The sequence below is a fragment of the Drosophila willistoni genome (genome assembly GCF_018902025.1).
Source record: "Drosophila willistoni isolate 14030-0811.24 chromosome XL unlocalized genomic scaffold, UCI_dwil_1.1 Seg141, whole genome shotgun sequence".
Lineage (NCBI taxonomy): Eukaryota > Metazoa > Arthropoda > Insecta > Diptera > Drosophilidae > Drosophila > Drosophila willistoni.
Genome location: NW_025814052.1, coordinates 9,881,547 through 9,903,979, shown reverse-complemented (window position 1 = coordinate 9,903,979; position 22,433 = coordinate 9,881,547). Strand labels below are relative to the sequence as shown.

At 36.4% G+C, this 22,433-nt stretch overlaps 1 long non-coding RNA gene across 1 annotated transcript; it reads left to right on the top strand.

Annotated features, from left to right (window-relative positions):
- Positions 1-4,830: 4,830 nt before the first annotated feature.
- On the top strand, positions 4,831-5,521 carry LOC111518483. Its single transcript, XR_006954357.1, has 3 exons — positions 4,831-4,928; positions 4,981-5,076; positions 5,151-5,521. It is a non-coding gene; the product is annotated as an uncharacterized LOC111518483 (long non-coding RNA).
- The last annotated feature ends 16,912 nt before the right edge of the window (positions 5,522-22,433 follow it).

Sequence of the window (22,433 nt, the reverse complement as noted above, 5' to 3'; positions counted from 1 at the left end):
TTCACCGGTTTACTTTATACCATGATGAGATTAAATATAAATTTTGGTGTGGGTCAATTTGCGTCAATAACCCCCTTATTGCTACAAAGGTTGGCTATAATTAAGCCTTCTTCGACTGATCCCTGATCCAAGTTCTTAAACCAGTTTAACAAATATATTTAATGAATATGTTGATTACCGTCAAGAGTAGATATTTATTTTCAAACAATTATGTTTTTGGCAGTTGCCGAAAAATGTAAATCAAAACTGTTGCCGCAAGTAGCTTTCTAATTAGATTAAGAAGAAGAGGCAAGGAAAAAAGACTGCCAGTGCCACAGTGGGCGTGTCGGGTCAGGGCGTTGTGATAAACTTCAAGAAAAACCCGGCATTCTGTTGACAATTTGGATGATTCCTTTTTGCTCTCATGCTCAGGAAAATTTTCTTGACTTGGCGCCAAATGGCAATGGCGAAGGCGATGGATTCGCCAAGAATTGCAGTTTCTGTTCTTCTTGCCGCCTTCTTGCTTAATTATTTCCTTGGCTGGAGCAAACAATCAACATAATTTTTGACACGCTTTTCCATCTTCCCTCTAGCTATTGCTTACATTTTGTTTGCCATTTTGTTTTGTCTTTTTTTTTTGGGGATAAGCTGACAGAATGAAAAATGTATAAAGTTGCACGGAGACTGAGAGACGCGACGATTGCATCGGCAAAGTTCAAAAAGAGTCCTTTTTTTTTTTTTACTCTGCAAAACAACGACAACAATCAGTAACCAGGAAGATGGAAACTTGTTAAACTTAAATGAAAGCTGAAATACTCGATTAGTATAATGATGGCTTTCTAGACACATTTTCCTCTGATTAAACTAGTTTCCAATTCCAAGAAGCCAATAAACTAAAAACTTATAGTTTAAGAAAGTCATAAGTTTTATGTTAAGAATTTCACTAAACCAATATTTTCACTTGATCGCACAGGTGTCCTTAATGTGTCCAAGAACAGCAACGACAACACTTTCCCTTAAAAATGTTTAGCCCCAAAAAGCTTTTGTTTGGTATTTAAATTTCGATTTCAATATGACATTCCTCAACCTTAACGGTGACAAAAAAGTTGCATAAATTACAATTTACCACATAGTGTAAAATGGTCAGGCACTTTGGCTTAGCTTCTTCAAAATGTAACCCAATATTCCGAACCCGAAACCCCTTTTTCGATCCGTGTGTGCGTATGTGTGTGTGTGTGTGTGTGTGTGTGTGTGGCCTTTTAAACTGACTACAACTATAACTATCGATCTCACTTAAGCCCAGGCACAGGCACAGGCACAGGCAGAGGACCAGTGTCTGGGCCCATATGCAAACTGGCAATAAAATTTAAATATTTTGCATATAAATCAAATCGATTGAAAATTTCGGTACAAAGGTGTCCTCCACACACACACACATGTACATATATGTATATGTCTGGATGTCTGGCTGTGTGTGTGTGGGTGTGCATATATGGATGTGGGTGCCTGTCACTTACCAAAAGCTAAAGCGTCGACGCCCAAAGGACCAGTTTCCGTTTTGCCAATGTGCAACTGGACAGGCTAAACTGGTTGGTGGAGGGGCAGCCGGCGTATGGATGTCGGACGGCTGTGGCAATGGCTGGTGAGTTTTGTCGTTGGGTCAGAGGGGGGTAAGGTTGGGGGTAAGGTTGGTCGGTGGGTCGGTGGGTCGGTGGGTCGGTATAGCTAAGTGTTTCGTGGCTATCCTCTGTCTGCATCTATACATGTCCTTACGTAACGCCGCGTGAGTGTGTGCTGACACAAATTGTGAAGAGTTGAGCACTACGTCGACTGTTGTTAAATGAGCGATCAGCTTGAGCATTCAAGGCGAAGCACGTAATCATAATCGAGGCACGAACCATGCGAGTTAACTTACCCTGTCAGGACGTAGACCACGACATAGACCAAACTTGGTAAACCCATTCGATGCTTCTTTGACAAACAATGTAAATATGCATACGTATGTATAATATGCTGGTAAGCTTTCACTTCTCCACTTCGCCATTGTGTTCATGTGAATGTGACATCAAAGAGTTTACGTTTGACGTAAAGTTGACACATCTGACAGAAAGTGCTTACGTTTAACGTGAAGTTTATTAACTCTTTTTTTCGCCGGAGGCCTGAAAATCGTACGAACGAAAACCAATAAACTTTAAATGAATTTTTTAATGACATAGAGAGAGAGAAAATATTCTGATTAATGTAAAAATTCCCAATAAACAACCTTTTAAGAGCTTTGGGCCCCTTCTCTCTGTGAACTCTGTTTATTGTTAGACTTATGTTTTCGTTTTCCCTTGTGTAAAGAAATGAGATTCATTAACAAAAATTGAATGACACTACAATAATCTCTCTCTAACAGTCTGTCTCTCTCTCTCCCTTTCTCTAATGGCTTACAGGTGAGTATATAACTTTGGGCCGATCATTTCTGTGGGAGCAACTATTTGAATATTATTTAACTTGCTTCAGTTGGGAGCACTTGACTTTCTGTGAAGTCTCAAGAAGATTTTTGGCAACGCGTATTTCTGGCAACATAAAAAGCGGCAGTGAAATGAAAAGGGAGAGAACAAGTGAACAGCAAAATCAACGAAATTCGAAAACTATGCAAACTAGCCTTAACCCTCAGGGCTAAGTACTACAATACCCTAACTAAGACATAGTCGGATCAAGAGGGGTAAATAAGGTAAATTTGCTCCCAAAAGTATGCAATATGAATATCAATAAATTTGAGAAAATCTTGTGTATAAAAAAATCCTTTAATCAAACTCTTATTCCCCCTTAGATCTGGCTAGTATAAAAGCAAAAAACTGAAAAACTCACTGAAGTGGAGAAATATTTAAATAAGAAATCTGCAGTTGATTGAAAAAGACGAAATAAAATTGAAAAATGTTATCAATAAAGTCTGAAACTTCACAACCAATCCAATATGAGTATCAAATATCATTTAGGAATGCTTTTTGATAAGGTTTTCCCAAAAATATTTACAAGTGAAATCTCTGAGAAAGGAAAACTCTGACAATGGATGAATTTCAAGTATCTCATATGCTAACGCATGAAACTTGCAAGTTCTTTGGTTCAAACTTGCCTAAAGAGAGATTTCAGTCTTTAAGTTTTACAATTGAGAGAAGTAGCATGTCGCACATGTATGTAACTAGATATATATATATATATAGGTATATATTTAGTTTTGTATGTGCGCTAGTTTTGGTCTTGAGTCTGCCATCATTTGCATCATTTGGTACAATCCAATGCATATGGAGATGTAATGCAGTGAGTGCCTTCAATATTTTCGTATCGTTTATGTGTTCCTTGTGCACTTTTGGCCACATTTATTACACAATTCCAATAAATAACATTTTGTAGAGCTTCCTGCCTGCTGCTGCTGCTGCTGTTGGTTTCCTGGTCAAGAGGACTCCGACTTCTGACTACCCACATGCTGCAGAAAGGAGGTGGATGGAGGATATAGGTAGGAAGAAGGTCGTGTGCGATGCCTGCAGCACGTCGACAACGATTTCTTTATGGTATTTGCAACGACATCGTCAGCTCGTCATCGTTTTGCCGTTGGCACAAGAAGTACAAATTTTATTTACGATGTATTTTCATGTTTGTAATGCCTTCGTGTGTGTCCATCTCTCTCATTCTATCTACTTATCTCTCTCCCGCTTTCTGAGTGTATATTTCTGCAATAAATTGTTGTGCTTTATTGATATTCTTCTCCACCTTCGTTTCAGCTTTTGCTTGCGGTTCGGCTATAGCTTCGACTTTCAGTTCTTCCTTCCTTTATTCATTCATTTCATTTGATATTCATTTCATTTGGTTTTCGCTCCTTGCACTTGAAGTGCTGTAAATTTTGATTTAATTGACAGATAAAATATAATTCAAAATATCAAAAGAAAACAAAAACGCAGTCAAGAAATAACATTGAATTCTTGCGCTCGATATATACTCCTACAAGTGTATATATACTCCTAATATATGGTCTATATATGTATATAAATATGTACATACATAAATATATAGAAAGGGAGATAATTGATATGCATATTTCCAACATATGTGGGTATAAAACTCGTTCTGTGTGTGTGTGTGTGTGTATGCCCTGTATCTTATTTGCATTTGCCAGAAGTGCACATTGTTTGCTAAGCAAACTTTGCCATTCTCTGCGCTGCGTTTTAGACCAAATATCAATATCAAACGGCAATGTGAATACTGAACGTGAATGGGAATATGAATATGCAGATGAAGATGAGTGTGTGTGTGTGTGTGTGTGTGTGTGTGTGTGTTTGTGGTCTGTGTGTACACCCCAAATTTTTACCATAAATCTATAATATAGCAAATTTATTGCTTAGTGAGAATCAATCTCAATCAATGACTTTTATCAATCAAACAAAAAATTTAAATATTCTAACGATCAATAAGTAGATAATACGCATAACAAATCGGGTAATAATATTGATGTTAAGATATATACATGTATATCGCAATAATCGCGTATTTCGTTCTAGTTGTTTTACAAATTTCTTTCAATTAATTGACACATTCTGTATTCAATTAGATCCAATCAATTATAATCAATGGTTTGATTAATCGATTAATTTTATATCTACTCGATTAATAATCACGCACGTTTAATATATTATAAGCTTCAATAATCGATTATTTAATTAATCATATTTTTGTCATCACTAAGTAATAATCAATTTGCCTTGTTATCGCTGGAGTACCACCCCTAATTGTCTTAGAAATTAGTTTTCCATAAATCAAGTAGGCCTTGACAATTTTTGCTGATTTCCCTATAAATACTCGGCAGGTTTCCCATTCGAATCATTCGTCTGCCAAGTGTAAAGCAGTCAACAATACTCGGACTTGATTTCGTCAAAATTTGCAGTGAAAAATGTGTTAAAAAAACTAAAGTAAATATTTTTTTTTTCGGATTATAGATTGTGTGAATTAATCAAATATTAGACTTCTTATCCAGATCCCATAATGCACAGATGTTAGCGATGTGGTCCCTTTACGGGACCTTCACACACGGAGGACGGCCAATGGCCAAGGTCATTGGTAAGGATACTTTGACCTGGAGTTCGAGAATGGTATATTGTTGTAATGTATGGTATTTGTCTCTTCAATTCCAGGTCTAAGGAGCACTGATGAACTTATAACAAAATACCATCTGTATTAAGTGGTTTTCACTTTGTGGTTTTCATTTCTTCAATTAGTCGAGTCACCTTTATGTTCACGGCTTAACTTCAATGCGGACGGTACCGGGCCCAGGATGATTGGGTCTGCAGCTTTGCGTCCATTATTTCCTAAGACGTTACGAAACTAGATTTAGGGATACGATATGTACTTTTAAGAAAACACTGCGGCAGAAATAAATTCAGCATTTGGTGTCATTTTCTATTACACAATTTGTCACACAAACCATTAAGCTAGTCGATTACCAACATGAAATAAAGCATAAGCTAGTCGATTACCAACATGAAATAAAGCATTCTTTCTTCAATTGTTATGTCTTTGGTCAAGAAAATTGGTTTCTATGCCTAATATATTTGTTTTGTTGTTGGTAGAAGTATTGGCATACGTTTTTTAGTCGGTGTGGATCATAATCGTCACAGAAAAAGCGCAAATTTGATGCCCTAAGGATCTTTTAGCTTGTCCTTAGAATATGCTCAGCTTCGTATCGTTTGGTTTGAGAATCCTAATCCAATTTCAATATTTTGTCTATATTCTACGTAATTTTTGGCAAATTGAAAACAATCTCAGCGAACTAGTAACGACGTTTGCTATAAATATTTGATTATATTCATGTAAGGATTTTGTTTTTTATTATGTAACCTGATTAGATTTATGGGAGAAATTTAATCTTAAAAATTCTATCTTTCAATAAAACATAAGGAAATAAAACAAATGGTTTTCATCTTTTTTTACTATTTTTGATGAAACATCTTGAAACTAGTATTTAAAAATGTCAATTCAGCGACTTTATTTTCAGACAGATTGTAGTAAAATCGCCGTCCATGCCATTGAGTTTCTGTTGTAGTGGCCACGCCGAAGATTTGGCTCAATTTTAATATTTAACACGCGATGCTTTGTTTTTATTATAACAAAAAACACAAACTTTTGACAGCGCTTTCAACTATTTTATTAAACATTTACCAACACTGGGCTAAAAATATACCAACTATTTACCAACACTGGATTAAAAATATACCTACTATTTACCAACACTAGGGTAAATATTTACTATAGTTACTCGGGCCCAAAACGCGCTTAAACTACATAAATTTGGTATCAAACGAAAGAGAGCACGACCTCAGGTGCGCCTTGGCGATTTATTATGTAGTTTTTGTGCAATTAACAAAAGAAAAACCATGTTTTTAGCGGGATTATAGCTAAAAGTAGCTGTTTCCGGCTAAAGGAAGCTGTCAAATTTTGAGATAGCGTTGCCAGATGCCAAGCTGTCAAACAACGCGCCGAATAAAAAATCGCATTTGCCAACACTGAAATCTAGCTTTAGCCGATTTTTTCACTTTTCAACACTGAAATCTCGAGTAGCTTAAGTAAATATTTACCATGAACCAAACGTAATGTTACGGTGCCCTCATTCATATGTATCTATTCAAAATAAATGAAACTTAACTTATTATCTAAGCCTTAGTTACGAATTAAGACAAGGTTTTAATGTAGCTAACAAATTCCACAAATGAATGACTCTATAATGGTAGAGAGAAATATAGGCTATATGTATGTTTATTTATTCGAATTCCTATTTAACGAATAAAAAAAAACCCGTAAAAAAAAATGCCATAAGCGGTTACCAATTGCCTCAACTTCCGACAATTACAACAAAATGTTTTAACACCAATTGTCAACCATTTGCAATATTGCAAAACCTGTCCACAATATCGTTATCTTTTATGGCAAACAGGACAACAGTCCTGTCGTCATTGGCCTCAAAACCCGATAGTCAGAGTTTGCAACTCTCAGTCAATCTCGCTCAGAGCATTCAACGCCAACGCCAGGCCAGGCCAGGCCAATGTCGCAAATTAAAATTTATTTTCTGACAATTCTTATTTAAAGGAAATTCTACCCCTGACATGCTATGGGGGTAAGAGCAGAATGCAATGCCTCGACGGGTGCACAAACAAGCCAACAAACCAACAAACAAGCAAACCAAACATTCTCTCAGGCTCAGAGAGAGAGAGACCGGGATCCGGCGTGAACTCGACTTTAGGCCCGACTAAAGAGGTATACGATTGGGTCTTGCTCTCTTTAATAGCGTCAACAAAAATCGATCAAAGGATTACGGCTGAAAGTTTCCAAAAGTTCCAACCCTTTTGAGGTATTCAATAATATTTGATAAACTGATTTTTGTTATATTTTTTAAGGATATTTCATTGTCGATCAGAATTTCGATGAATATTCTTATGAAATATTGTTGTTGTTGTTGTTGTCACATTTACTATGCACACGCTTAATGGCAGCGACAATCGACCTATCGTTGTTCCTTAGCCTTGGCCCAGCCATTGAAACGATGCAAAGTCAGAATGAGGATTTTTGGATATGAAGGCTGGGGGAAGGCCGGGTCGCTTCACAATGCGCAATAATAAAAACAATAACGAGCAGCAGCAACAATAACAACAACAACAACAACAACAACAACAATAAGAACAACAAATTCGATGAATGCCGTTGCCGCCTATACGTTACCCCAACCAGCCATCCAACCAACCAACCAACACATTTGGTTCTTTTGGTCATTTTGGTTTTTGTGGAAGCATATTGAAAAATTGTTGTTGCTGTTGTTGGTAGGAAAAACCCATTTGGCTATTGTTTGTCATACTCTCGGCCGGCAGCCGCTGTTGCCATCGCTTTTCCTGTTTTTCCTGCTGGCTGACTACCTCGCTCACTCGCTGGCTGGCTGCTTGCCTCCTGCAGTGGATTTTCAATAAATGACTTATGTGTATACACCGCGGGCTAACTGCTCTCCATGTCCACATACATATATACATACACATACATATATGTATGTAGGAGTCAAGTGGTGGCATCTCCTGCTATTGGGATTGAGAGTAGCTCCTGTTTCTGGCATTGTCGCTGCCATCTCTTTTCATGTTGCTCCCATTGCCGTTGCCGTTGCCGTTGCCATTGCCGTTGCCTTTGCCTGCTATTTGTGCTTTTAACGAGCCCAGCTGCGACTGCTATGCGAAAATCGCTTTTAAAAATAATAATAACAATGTTATTTGCCCTGGGCCCTGTGAATTTCTTTGCTTTAGCTGGATATACCAGGCGTATACGCGATTCTCACACACACACACCACATTAGGAGTGTTTTTTTTTTTGGCCATTCTATAACCGAATTATTAATGCTAATTAAGTAAGATGCATTATGGTTGAATTGCAGTTAATACACCCATTCATCTTAGTTCCATTCAGTTGGCCAGGTTTTCGACTGATTCTGAGGCAGATAATATAAACCGAATGCATGTCAATCAACTGAGATATCCCAAAATCACCAACATCATTTCAAGGCATTAACATACTTACATATATATGTATGTATATGCGAATGATCGGCCTATGGCAGTAGAATTAAAGACCTGTCATTCATAGGGGCTTAACACATTAAAGTTTGAATTAGAAGCAAGATATAAAGTAGGAATAAAATAGACAAACTGAATTTCTAGTCTCTACAAGAAATATTAAAACTATTTGTCTCTATTACTATTCTGTAAGAGTCCAATTCGATAGACTCAACAATATTTTACCTGGAAAACGAAGGTTTGTAAAGTCTCCCAAATTCTAATTCTTCTAATTCTCAACAAGTTGTGGCGTTGAGGATATGGTAAGGCATAATTGCAATATGCTGTAGTTCTTAAGAAGATTTCTGGTGATAAAAGAACATTGTGGTTCTTGAAATCGATCCGAAGGGGTGATCCAGGGCAAACAGACAACAAGCTAACCTTGACCTCGAATTAATCGAACTTTAAAAGCAACTTCAAAGTAGATTGGATCATAGTAACTAACTATGATAAACATTCCACAAATATTCAAATGTACAGCTATACTAGTAACTAAGACTAACTTAAATATTGGATTAAGATCAAACTTTAAAAAAAAAAAAAAAAGTGATTCACTTAGTCAATGGCAGCAATTAATTAAATTTACATATGTTTTCACTAAATGTTTGTGTCGATTTTCCCCCAGGTGTATGTAGGTTAGATGCAAGCTAATATTGACAATAAAAAAAAAGGTCAAATGTTTGTCAAGTATTTGGTACATGGCCATGTTTAGTTGGCGGTTAAAGACACTCACCACAGATATATATATATGTACATCTGCCAGACAAATCGATTTTGTTCGCCTATGCCAGAGTTGGCTTCAAATGGGGTCATGGCTAGAAATAAAAATTTCGGTTCATAAAATTGAATTTAGCCTAGAGTGGGTGGGACATATTCAAGTTAAAGGAAACATTCTATGACAGAATTTAGATAATATCATAAACATTAAGATAATAAACGGTCCATCTTCAGAGACGCTCCTGAACTTTAGTTTTTCCATTTTGCTCCTCTGTCTATTTCTGTTAACTATTCCCTATATCCTATTTGTTCAGTTCGTTTATTACGAGCATTATTATGTGTTTTTCTTTCTCTTTCTTCCACTCTCTCACTCTATTTCTCCATCATTTTTTCTTCTGTTTTTTTTTTTTTTTTGTCGTGGCTAATGAAAACATTCGCCAGTAAAGTGAATAGATGTAAAAGCAACGACCAAGTGAGAGAAGCCATGCCACGAATAGTTATTAAAATATTTTTCCTATGTGTCTGCCAATGACATTTACAGGGACAGTAACAAGCAGCCAACATAGACACACAGAGAGAGAGAGAGAGGGAGCAATATAAATATAGAGTAAGCGAGAGAGAGAGACAATTTTGTTGGCATTGCCTATGGAATGATGTTGATGGTTTTTGGGCAACAGAATTGTTTGCGCTTAAAGTGTAGCTTATTTACCTGCTGAATGTAGTGCATTGAGCGACCCTGTCTGTGTTTATGTGTATACGTGTGTCTGTGTGTGTGTGTGTGTGTATGTGTGCTATGTTGGCCCGCATAAATGACGCACTGCATGAGGTCCTTACGGCTGATTGTACTGGTCGGTGGGCATACTCATTGATATTCTGGCATGTTTGTTGTACTCATTGGCTCAAGTGGGGTATACTCGAAATATTCAAAGTCAGAGTTATTAAAGACTCTTTCAGAACATCTCACAGCAAATTTGGTTCTCATTCAAATTAGACATCTATGGATAATAAAAGGTTCTAGAAAAAGGTAAGCATAAGAAAATAATTAATATCTTTTGTATATTAAGTAGAGAGCTACATGAATAACAGAAAAATCAAATTGAATGAAATGAATGAATTCAAAAATCGACATCGAGTAAATGAATGAGTCTATGTTAACTTTAGTCGTACAAGCGAATAGGTTTGAATGCGAAATAAAAACGAATCGCATAAGTTTGCATGCATTTCAAAGCTTTGATACTTGACTCATTGGCTTTCATTTAACCTAGTTACTTATTTTATGAGATTTGTCACACTCATTTCATTTTTTACCTATAACTCATTCATTTGAATTCAATTCAAAATGGATTCAATAGAGTTCATTCATTTGGCTCATTGAGTTACACAGATTAAAAACAGAATAATTACTCCCTCTAATAGTTAATTTCTTGATGATGATTATTATGATTATTTTGTTGATTTTGTTTGCTGTTTATACCATCAATTTTCCTCCCTTGCATAATAGAAATTAAGGTTTCGATTCAGCTCTAATATACAACAGACTCTGCATTTGATTAGACCAAATTAATGCAGAACTCACTATAAAATTGGTTTAAAATATATGGATACAAAAAAGAAATCAAATACTATTGAGTTATTTTTTAAAAGTGTTTAAAATAAGAAGTTTTAGCTAATCCAACAGGGTATGTTTAATAGTTGTACTCAACCTTTTGACTTTAGTTAATTTTAACTTGTTTACTCTCCCTCTCCCTCTTTCCAAACAGAAAAAAAAGACTATGTACACCTGTCTAGAACATGTTGCCCATTCCACACCAGTCATTTAGCCCTCTCTCTCTTTCTCGCTCGCTCTCTCTCACTTACTCACTTATCTCTCTGACTTTTTCTCTGTGTGTGTGTTTATGCTGATTTTAATCAACGAATTTAACGTGAGCATTTGTTTGTCATTTACAGTTATTGCTGCATAAACACACACACACACACACACACACACACACTCACACAGTTACACATGCATAAATAGACAGACAAATAAATTTTATAGCATTTCAGTTTTATTGCTTAATATTAAATAAAAAATAATATTTATTTATGTTTGTTTGTGTGTGTTACAAATTAAATTTAAATAGAATTATAAAACAAATAAAATAACACATAATTGAACAGTTAACTTAAATTGTTCAACTTATAATGCAATTTCAAATGTTGATCAAATTACATTAAAGTTGCAAAATAGTGCGAAAAATTTAACGGCCACAATCGGTTGGGACTCCGAGTAGCCTCCAGAGCTGCGGTGTCCCGAAGTCCTGGAGTCCAAAGTAAATCAATTGGATGCCATTTATATGCGTGGCATATAAAAAAAGAGAAGAAAAGCAACGGAAAAACCTCGTTGGTGGCGATGAGATGATGCTGCTGCTGATGGTGGGGGAGGCGGGGTCGAAGTGAGGTGTATGGGATTTTGGGGAAAGGTGGCAGAGTTTCAATTTTTGTTTCTTTTCATTTTTTTGGCTGAGAGGAATGAGAACAGCTGCTGCCATAAATAGCAGGACTCGCACATGTTACACACACACATGAAGCTACTGAGAATGAGAGATATCAAGAGAGAGAGAGAGAGCGAGAAAGATAGAGTGCCTGCGGGATGCGGTGTAAGCCAAGGCGTAAGGTGTAAGTCAAACTAGTGGCAGTTACCCCCCACCTTACCTTACCTTTACCCGCCAACCCCACCCCCCCTCACATTTTTCAGTGATGTTGAAGCATTTTATGCGCAAATGCAAATTAAATTTTCACTGAATTCCAAAGGCAAAAAACGTGGCCAAGCGAAACACAAACCCAAACGAAAAAAAAAAAACCAAACTTAACTCAAGTCAATGGAAAATGCAAAATGTGTGAATGGCAAATGGCAAATGGAAGATGGTTATAATGTTCTTTGCTGCTGGTGGACACTAAACACAAAAATTCAAATTCCTTTACAGTTATGTTGTGGGCGTGGCTTAGTTACATATACACAGATATATTTGGGGTATGCTCGAAAATTGTTGCCTACTTATATGGGCATTCTACATCTGTATAGAATAATATTTTCTTATACATATTTCTAATAAATAAATTCTGTTAACTTGATTTTTGGCTAACAATTGTAACAAGAAATTTTCAGCTTACCGACTAATTCAATTAAATCATTAGGAATATTTTGTGGTTAATATAATTTGGACCATTGCTAAATGAATTTTGTTTAGAAACAAAATTCTAAAGCAAGATCAATTCTTAATTGAATATTTTTAGATTATTGGCAAAGGTCGTGACAATCTACTTTCTAATCTACATATTTAAGGCACTCGGCAATTGAAATTTGGGTATGAAAAGGTCTTGACTTGGTTTAGGCAAATGATAACCTTTTGTTGTTTTATTTTTTTATTTTTGAATTCCTTTCCTTTCCTTCTTTTTTTTTTGTTTTGGTTGTGCGTGTGTTTTTCTTTTCGCCGGGATTTGCTTGAGCCTTTTTTCTGGGTTGTTTGTTTATTCTTGTATATTTTATTATTGCTTAAAATTTACGCTAAGAGCAATAAAATATTTTAATGGCCGCATAAAATGCTGCAGCAATTGTAAATAAAATCAACCCCAATGGACTGAAGAAATATGGGGGTCTACACAGAAAAGCAGAGCCAAGGGGGGCTGGGGGGTCGGGGTTTGGTTGGTTCTTCAAAATCTGAGCATGTTTGTTTTTCCCGGGGTCCTGTCTTTCTTCAGTTGGCTTAGTTTTTATGGCTTGTGGTGATTGCCAAGCGAAAACAATTTGCCAAATGAAAATCGAAGGAGAGACAACCACAACTAAGCGGGGAGAGCTGGATGAGTGGGGGTGGGGGGAGGGGTAAAGAAATAGAAAACAAGAACTGGTTCTGGAATTGTTAGCGAAATTCATGTGCGTTTAAAAACGCTCGCTAGTGCAGAAATTTGTTTCCTTTCGCTTCTTGTTGAATGTTTCTGCTGCTGCTGTTGCTGCTGCTGTTGGGGCTTTTGTGTGCACGGGTAAAGCAACAATGAGTTGTAATTAAAAAGTTTTCGCAAGAAATTCAATCAGGCTGCAGCCTCCCCGAAAAAAGCCACGCCCACGCTTGTAAACAGTGAAGCCAATTAAACGCTCATTAAGTGCACAGGATAACGGGGAGACGCAGCCAAGCAAAGCCGCATCAGCATCAACGTCTCGACTTAATTTTTTATTACCTTTCAAAGTAGGAGAGTAAAATGCGGCATATTGGACTTACAGGTCGTATACTTGATTTCAACTTTTTATAGGGACTTTAATCTCTTTTTTCCCAAAGTGCGGCTTAAACTTGTATTAGCCAACATGCTGGGTATTTGCGTTTTTGATCATTTCTCTGCACTTTGTTATACACTTTTCAACGGCCACACACACACAACACAGAGCCAAGGTAAACTTTGCAACAACAACAACAGCAACAAGAGCAAAAGAAAGAAGACACCCAAAAGGGAGAACCAGAAAAGGGAAATCCCACACTTACACACTCACATTCTCATTTTTATTTGCCATGAAATTCGTCTTTTATACCAAGAATATAAACATATATAAGGATACTGCCTTCATTATGGCACCGTTTTAGCTTGGCATCGCGTCGACTGTTTAAATACAAATGAAGTTAATAAAAAACAACAACAACAACAACAACGACGACTAACTCTGATTGTGGATGTGTGGCTGTATGTATATATGTGTGTGTGTGTGTGTGTGTGTGTGTGTATAGGGAAAAGGAAAACGGAAATCACAAACGAACAGAAGAACTTTGAAATCTCTGTTCCCTGGTGTTTGGTCTCTCTGTTGTTAATTTGATTTTTGGTAAATTTATTTTGAATTACATTTAATTTAATACTCTCACTTAAAATATTTTAAAAAATTTTTGATACGACAATGTTGGCCATATACAAATAAAAGTTACATTGAGATAACTTTGCATAATGAAAATAAATTTTGTTATTTTATCCATTTTTGATTTTAGTTGAAGAAATCAGAAGGCAAATTATCTAGAGATTCCTCCAAAGATCCTCAAAATATAAAAAAAAAATTTATAGAATAAAGAGTTTACTTTATTTTAAAGTTTTATCCCTTTTATCTACAAATACGTAAACGAGCAAAATATATTTTACTTTATTTTCCAGCCCAATTTTCCACTCAATTATCTTAAAATATAAATTTTATCAAGACGTTTTCACAATTCCATTTATGTATTGAGAAAAAAAGTTACGAAACATAATAATGAGATAAATAGATGTGTAGATGAATAGTTTTTAATGGATACCTAGCTAAGTGTAAATAACTTTTACTAACAAAAAAAATTTAAAAAAAAGGAAGCAAAATAAGTGACTTTGCCATGTTTTTCGCTTAATTGCTTACCATTTCAAAATGCTGCAACTTGTACAAATAACTCAATTAGACCTTGGCCCTTACCTTGTTCCGGTCTCGATGTGAATATTGTAGAAGATAAAGGTGCAAGGAGAAGCAAGTGGAAGGCAAAACTCACTGGGCAGAAATTGTGCTGGGCATTTGGCACTTTACGCTAACTTCGTTCGTTCAAAAGAAGGCACAACAAAAAAAAAAACAAAAAAACAAGGAAAAAACAAAGTTTTTTGCGCGTTGATGAAGAAGTCCATAAAAGGTGCAAATCCCGGCGGCAGACCACCTGCTCCAGCTTCAGCTCCACGTTCAGCTCTTGCACCCGATGCGACGGGTCCTGTTTCTGCTGTTAGACGAATGACTAACAAACAACAAACAGAATAGCAAACTTAACTCCAAAACGCCCAAATGGCAAATAAATAAAAAGCGCAAAAGAAGGCGAAAAATTTCCAACCCAAAATGGCGTGAAAATGTACGCGAATGGAAAAATGAAGAAAAACCAAGTTAATTGTTGGTCTTAGGGCTGCCTTCTACTTCGTCTCGGTTTTTTTTTGTTTTTTTTTTCGTAGTCGTTTGGATGAAAACTTGAACACAAGTGCATAAATAATGGAATTCTGTCTGAGGCGAAAGAGAAAGAGAGATTTCCAATTAGTTGCCAAGTATCAACTAAGTGGCCAAAAAGGACTTTAAAGTCTAAGAGCCTTAACACTAAGCACTGGCAAGCTTAACTCAATCTTAATTAGCTCACGCACACATTCTCTCTCTCTCTCTCTCTCTGTCGCGCTTTGTTTGCTCAGCATCAGGTTTTCAGTGCCTGCACATTTCCCGATTTAGCCATTTTCAGTAATTTTCCATGCATTTTCATAAATCGTTCGTTCATTCGTTTTTTCAGTTGTTCCTTCCATGCAACTTCTCACCGGTAATCATCCAACATCAGAAAATGCTTTGTCGTCTGTTTCCACTTGCTTGTTTGTGTGTGTGTGCCAGAAAAGCCTGAAAGAAAAGGTGAGCAACCAAATGGCAAGTGCCGAGGAGTCATTCCCATTCATTCCATCCCCGCCTACCCGCCTACGCCCACTTCGCACTCACATTATCCAGCAGCCACCTCCTTTGATGTCATCCACGTTGTCAAGTTGCATTTGGCGCAATTGAAATCGAAGTAGCATCATTTTTTTCCTTTCTTTACTCTTTTTTTTTTTTCATTCATTTTTGCCTTTTGTTATTTTCGTTTCTTTTGTAGCAAAAAAAAAAAAAAACTCAAGTGAAACCTTGTTGAAGTATCTATACCCTTGTAAATATTTCTGCTCATATGACCAATCGAACTTCTTTTGATTCAATCTTTTGTGTTTTGTCCATCTAATCAATTTTCAATTTAATTTGATACTTTTCGTAATAGTTGCTTTTGACTTCTTCCTAGTTTCCAGAGAGGTTTTCATAAACAATTTGAAACGATTCAAGATTTTCCAGTTACCTCAACTAAAGCCACAATTTGTAAACAGTTTTTAGATTAATATTCCTTCAATCAAGATTATAATTCTTTTATTAGCTAACTTTCTGATCAATGAGACTTTTGGAATGCTCAAGTCATGGCCAACATTTGGTTAAAACGCATAGACCCGACTTTGTTGTCATTTGAGTGAGTATGAAATAAAAACAAACTAGAACGACATGAGGAAGGCGTGACAGGCAAATATGTGATGGGAGAGACGACATCTCACGGATTTCTGGCATCAATGCACTGCACACACACACACACACACACACACACACACACACACACACACACACACACACACACACACACACATACACACGTTAAAGGAGTCGCTGACAGTAGACAGGGAGACAGTGAAAAAGACACACAAAGAGATGGTTAAGGGAGTCGAAGTAGCATTCCTTTTTATTTAAGAGTCGCAACGCGTAAAACGAAATTGACAAAATCTCATGAAAGTGGCTAAGACGCCTTGACTACTTCTTTCTTCTCGAACCCAACCCCAAAGTCTACTTCCCTCCCCCGTTTGAATTCCAACTGTAACTGTGCCTTCTGATAAGTAAGTGAGCTTATATATGCCAAGATGCCAACAACCTCCACTTTCATGCAGCAAAACAACAAAAAGTGGCAATATATTCCATACCAGCATATGGAAGCAGACGATAAAGACGATGGTAACAGGAAGAGGCTTTACTGGTGTCGCTCTTTCTCTCTCTCACTCTCTCTCTCTGTCTTCCTCTCCACAAGACAGTCTTAAAGGGGATTTTCTCGGATAAAGCAATGAGCCAGAGATCGATCACTTAAAGAGCAATTTAAAAGACACAAAGCGACACACTGAGAGACTTCAAAATATATTTACACGAGACTTGGCCAACTTACAAAACAAAGTCTCAATTGAAAGTCTCAGTTTAAACATTTTCTTACACTACTATTCCAACTTGGTAAAAATTCTTTCATAAACGGAACTACTGAAAGATATATGTATAAACCCCTTATATATTTTATAAGTTCAATAAGTTTTGGATTATTACAAAAGTTATCTCTAAGTAACAAAGGAAAACTAATCTTTGTTTGTTTGCTAAACTATCGATTCCTACTATCGATATTTTGCCATCACTGGTGTGGCCAGGTGTGTGTGTGAAATAGAGCTAACCCCATAGATGCCCCAGATGCAGTTGACTTTAACTGACTAAGGGGATAAGTGCAGATGATTCAACAGCTTCTCGGTCTTCATGTCCATCTGGTCTATGCGAAGTGAATCGAGTCACAAGGGCATATCAATCACCAGATGGCAGTAGGATGTCGTCAATCAAGGATTGAAGCGATAGGTCGCCTTTCAGTTGATTATGCAGATGGAACGTTGCACGTCGTTAGTCGATTCGTCATCAATCGATGACCTTGTCCTGCATTTGCATCACCTATTCATCAATCTCTTGATCTTTCATTTCACTTTCGTTGCAAATTTTCAATTTTTATAAACCTCACCCCTCACCCCTGCCCGCAGTCTCCCGCTAGCATCGTCCTTTGGGGATTCCTTTACTTTCCATTTTTCTTTTTCTTTCATTTTTCTCATTTTTTTTTTTTTTTGGTTTCCCATCAGCTTCAATTAGTCCAACGTCTGTCTGTGCTCAAGGTCAACGGCCCGGATTTGGCTTTAGGTGGAGTCGGAGAACGAATTGGCCATTAGTTCGTACACTGCGGGCTTAATTAATCATTGCTAAGTGTGCTCAAAGCAAAAAACTATTAGACATAAATGTGATTTTTTTTTCTTTTTTTCTCTCTCTCTCTCTGGCCGTTTTCAACGTTTCCTCTTTATGCTTGTTTGTTTTTTCCGCTTTCCCTCCCACCCCCAACTGGTCGCTGTCCGCTCGTTTTGCTCGTTTGCCTTCGCACACAATGTTCCGTTTCCGGGCTGGTCCGCAGCAGCAGCAGCAGCAGCAGAGCTCACAAATTACTTAAAGATAGAGGAGAATCCGGGATGAGAAGAATAGACTCAGGGATGGACGTGGTGGTGGGCCGAAGAGGAGGACTAGTCTAACGACGCGTTATATCCGTTTCCGTTTCAACATTGAACCGCCGCACATTCAACACTTTGCACATTGAGTGATGAAGTTTCAGTTGCACTATGGTCAGGTCAGGTCAGGCTCTGGGTCGACCTCTTCTCTCTCCTTTCCATGCCCCCCAGACACTCTCACTAGCCAACACTAGGCATGGGCATAATCATTTTCTCTCTCTCTCTCTCTCTCTCTCTATCTGGGCTTTTCTCTTATTTGTATTTTTTTTTTTTTTTGCTCCTATTTTTGTGTTGGCGGGCAAGTGATAAAATGTTTTATGTGCTCGAGTGTCTGATAACAATAAATAACGCCATCAGGAGGACGAAAAAGGACTCGACGAGGACATGTAAACAAATTGGCGTTGAAAGCCTTAACTTTTACTGGTTGTTTGTTTAGGATTTGTCGTTATCCTCTGTTATTCCCTCTCTCTCTCTCTCTCTCTCTCTCTTTCTCTCCCTCTCTTTCTCTCTCTACATTTCTCTCTCTCTCTTTCTATTGCTCTGTCTTTGGCAATTTGTTCTTTTTTTCCATTGCCGCCTTCTATTTGCATTTTAATGATGAATGGTAATCAACATCAATTCGCCCAGAGAAAACCTTTTTTTTTCTTGGTTTTTATTTTGTTTGTTACTCTACCATATTAATCATCACATACTAATGTGTGTGTGTGTGTGTGTAAATGTGTGTCCATTATTAATTTGAGTGATTATTAATTCTTTTTTCATCGTTCGGCTTATGTGTGAAATATTTGCCAGAAAGCAACAGTTTTGTGGTCCTTGAATTGAATTGCTCGTTTAGCGATTTATCAACGAAACCGGAAAAATGGGCACTTCAATCAAAACCACTTAACCGAAAACGACTTTGAAGAGGCCAAGAGTAAGCTTCAATTGATTTTTCATCAAAGAGATCTGTTATTGATTGTAAAATCCTAACTAGCATTTAAAGCATATTTTGATCAATTGTTTATTAATTATTGACTATAAAAGTTATTAAAATTATAAAGTATTTCGAAAAATAGTTAGACATAGTTAGCCTGGTCTTTAGAGTTAAAGAAAATTTACATAAACCTCTAATTATGAAGTTTTGATGTTTTTTTTAAACGGGTATTTAGGATTTTTAAGTTGAGGTGAGTTGCTTGTGATAAATAAAGGAAATAAAGGACTTTCTCCAGTGAGTGAATACAATTGAATTCAAATTAATGAACTAATAAAAGGAATGAGTGTTAATGTAAGTACTTTTCAATTCTCATCAAATATAAAGTATGTAGTCGGTTAAATAAGAAGCCATGAATTGAGTTTACCAAGACACTCGAATCCCATCAAATAGCTCGAATTGTCTCAAGAGAATCTTCTTAGAGTTGCGATTCAAATGCATTCGAATAATAGCAACTCATTGTCTGTCATTCTAAAGTATTCAATTCGTTTTGTTTCGTTTGAATGTTGTGCGACTGAATTTTACGTCATAACTCATTAATTCAAAATTGTCTTTAAATTCATTCAATTTTGAACACTGTTAACTCGATTTGATTTTTGAACATGTTCACTCATTAAAAAGTGAGTCAGCAGACGCGTTCTTGGCCCCAACCTGAATGCTTAGTGCCTCAAAGTAGGCAAAAGGGCAGAAGGAAATTCTATTGCACTCCCAAACAACTTGCAAAGCTGAAGTTGATGCAAAACTGACCCATAGTGCACTGTGTCGCCGATGGAGTAAGATTTGTTTAACAACCATGAACATTCACCCCACACGGACCTGAAACTCTTACAAGTTTTTACTAAGAGTAGCTTTAATGCATTTCCAGTTGATATAAATATAGCCAGATATCAATGGCCCCAACCACAAAACGGAACAGCTGGCAAACAATAATGTAACCGAAATACCATCCATAGCGAGTTCCCCCATCATCATAAAAAGTATTTTTTGATTCTCCACCAGTCTGAGACTGAATATGTACATATATATGTAATGAATGGATGGAGATGGAGTATTATTCTCCTTTTTGTAAAAATTGTATTTTCGTTTTGTTTTTCGTTAAATGTTTTGTTTAGCTTTACGTTGAATTGAAATTTTATGTTTGTTTTTGCATAATTTAAAACCAAAACAAAAAAAGGGCCAAACAAATAATAGATAAGTATACATACATATACATATATATATATATAATATACATAAACAGTTATACACAAAAAACAAAAATGATATTAGCATTTTTTCCCAGCATTTTAATTAGGCTGGACAATTAAATTTGCAATTATGCAGAGAAGACAGTGAGTTAATAAACGTATAATTGAATTATTATGGCAAGGAGAGAAACAACAACAACAGACCCTTTCTAGACCGATTCAACGTATACCTTGTATAATTTAATGTTATAGCCACAAACCACAATCTTAACAACCTCAATTGAAATTAAATACTGCATTTTTGTTATTAAAACTTAAATATTGAGCTCAAATGATTTAAATTATGCACTCAATTCGTCCAATTGATCAAGAGGCAGAATACAGTAAGCGTTCGCATTCCTGACTAAAAGAAGTGAATGCCCCAATGGCAGGGTATGCGAAGCAATATCAAAACGGAAGTAATATATCAATTAATTATAAACAATTCGAATTAAAATCTGAACGCGTAGAACTTGGAAATGGAATAGATAAAACTAGTTTTAGTTAAAATTCAATAAAAACAAACTTAAAAATTGTTTTCAGGGTATTAATGAGTCCAGACTTTTGAACTGAGTCAACGAACTGCTCGTTATATAATGAATACAGCAGATTTTTAAGTTTGAAAACAACAACAACAATACGGCCAGACACGTTGAATGGACGATTGGGAAGGAAGGGCAAGGGATGATTCAACTGAGGGACAGACGGACACATGTTAATTTGGTTATAGCACAGGACGAAAACATGGCAGATATACGAACGTTTTTAATTATGTTGATTTTTTGCTGATTTCATTTCCACCTGCACACACACACACACACACACACATCATGTGCGTGTAAATGTATACACATCGGGTATATAATTTTTTTATGTTCACCCCAAATGGAATTTAATTTAATCCTTTTGAAAGAAATCATTTCGGTTGCCTAAACCAAAAGCAAAAGCGAAATTATAAACAGAGCGTTGGCCCAACAATTTTTTTCTCCTCTCCCACACACACACCCACACCCACACAAAGAACTTAAAAAGGAGTAAAACAGAACAGGAAAAAAACACAAACAAACAAAACATCCTGGAGAGCCAAAGTAATTGCCATGCTGAAATTTGTATACCTTTTGCAGGGAACAATTGATCAGATCGAGATTAAAGCCTAATAAATTTAATGGACAATTAATTTTATGATGTTTTACAATCTGTAGCCTTATCTCAGGACACCCAAATAGTTTCGCAGAGAATGTCTTTTTCATGACGAGTAACTCCACAAGACAGTCTAAACTGTTGCATACTTTTTGGAGCAACAAAGGCTTTGTGCATTACTTACCTACAATTTAAATTCATAAACTTCTAGTTCGAAAAGACTTTTGCCATATTGCTCTAACACTTAATGATAATCAATATACCCATTAATGGGTAAAGGGTATTAAGAAAAACTTCAAAAGCTTCTATTCATTTAGTATTTACCAAAACAGAGCAAAGAGAAGAGAGAAAGGGGGAGAGAGAGCCAGCAATGTGGTGAAAAGTTTTGGTAGACCCGTTTTCAGGGCACGTTTTAGTTAATGTTACACCATTTGGTTTAATTACTTTTCAGCTTTGGCCAGAATGAGAGCAGTTAGTTACTTACTTATAATTTTTTTTTTTCCAGCATTTTAAACAGCTTAATTAAATATGAGCAAAAGTTCTGCGCTTCAACGGTTCACTTATTATGCATTTTTCCCAGGTGTCGCTCTCACTCACTTACTCTTTCGACTTTCACTTGCTCTCACTTGACCTCTGAGTCTCTGGTTTACTTTCTTTTCAAAGTATTCGCAAGTTAACAAATTATCAAGTTTTTGTTTCTTCTCCAAAATATTGTGATTTATATTCACACAGGTCGTATGAGTAATTTTTGTTGAACAATTCTGATCAATAATCTAAAATAGGGTATAAAACATTCGCATTTGGCCAATGGAAATTTGTTCCTCTTGTTTGGCACTCTCTTTGAAATTTAATTTCATAATTGTGTTAAGCTGA